The sequence below is a fragment of the Miniopterus natalensis genome, chromosome 18, assembly GCF_054644295.1.
Source record: "Miniopterus natalensis isolate mMinNat1 chromosome 18, mMinNat1.hap1, whole genome shotgun sequence".
In the NCBI taxonomy this organism is placed as follows: Eukaryota; Metazoa; Chordata; class Mammalia; order Chiroptera; family Miniopteridae; genus Miniopterus; species Miniopterus natalensis.
The window spans coordinates 11,677,019-11,678,245 of record NC_142098.1 but is presented as its reverse complement, the minus strand read 5'-3'; positions in this window follow the sequence as shown (position 1 = coordinate 11,678,245).

The window sequence follows — 1,227 nt, the reverse complement described above, 5'->3', positions numbered from 1 at the left end:
GCCTCTTGTTTCCTGAGATGGTGCTTTTTGTAGGAGTGAGAGCGCCTGTAGGAGGAGTGATGTGCCTTGATTGAGGCTTGACTAAGTGGTGGGCAGGTCCAGAATGGAGGATGGTCCCTTCAGAAGAGAGTGTATGGGGCGGGACACAATCAAAGTCACAAGGGCTACTTGGCCTCTGATCAAACCCATTCTCCATCTTCCACTCCTCACCTCTGTGACTGGAGAAATTGTATACTTCTGCTCACTGGATGATTTTAAAAACCAAGTTGAGATTACATCTGTTCTGGGTGAATTCCTGGCCCAGATCAAGGGTGACTACCATCACCTGGCCAGATGCCTAGGTAATTCTTTACTTTTATAAGGTAGACGTTGAAAAAAAGATTTTTGAGCAAACTACCCTTTTATCTTCAAGATATTAAATAATATTCCTGGTTAATTAAGCAGAAAAGGAATTTTAAAGAGTGATGGGCAGAATTGATGGGCAGGCTAGAAGCTGAGCATTCAGGACCTACACCCTAGACCAGGATACAAAATCCAGATGGGGAACCTGCTGCCCTCGACCTTGTCATCTGGGCTGCCTTTACCCTGTTCTCTCCTGGGTCACCCACTTCTGAATTGTACTCTGGCTTGGTCACATGCCTTCATTAAGACAGGGCAAGCCAGGATTCATATTTTTTGCTCCCATAAGAAGGCAGACTGCACCCCCAAAGTCTCAGTGAGAAATGCCCTAATTCTAGAAAGTGACTGACCATGCAGGTGCAGATGTCCACTTAAAATGATACTTAGAAGTTGTCGGCACTTCTCATCTATTGGTGAGGTAGGTTTCTTTTTTTTAACTCCAAAAGTGAATGCCCATTTTCTCCCCACCTTTGCAGAGATGATAGAATGATGTTCTTTGACAGTTGAGAGCTGTTTAGGCTCCTGCTGACCCACCTCTTTTCTTCATGTAGCTGATGAAAAGTGAGGGCCTTTTCCTATCACAGCCACTTTGTCTATTACAAAGTAACAAGCACACAAAAAGTGCAGACAGGAAATTCAAGGTGGCAGACCCTCTCAGGCTAACTTGGCTTCATGTGAAAGATCTCTTAGCAGTGAGACCACTGTGCTCTAGGCCAGCTGCCAGGGCTCATGTCTTCTCTTACGCAGGAGGAACTGGCACATGACAGTTGGCCACATGTCCCTTTACCCCGTCTTATTCTCCTGCCCCTCACCACTCCCAGTGTCATC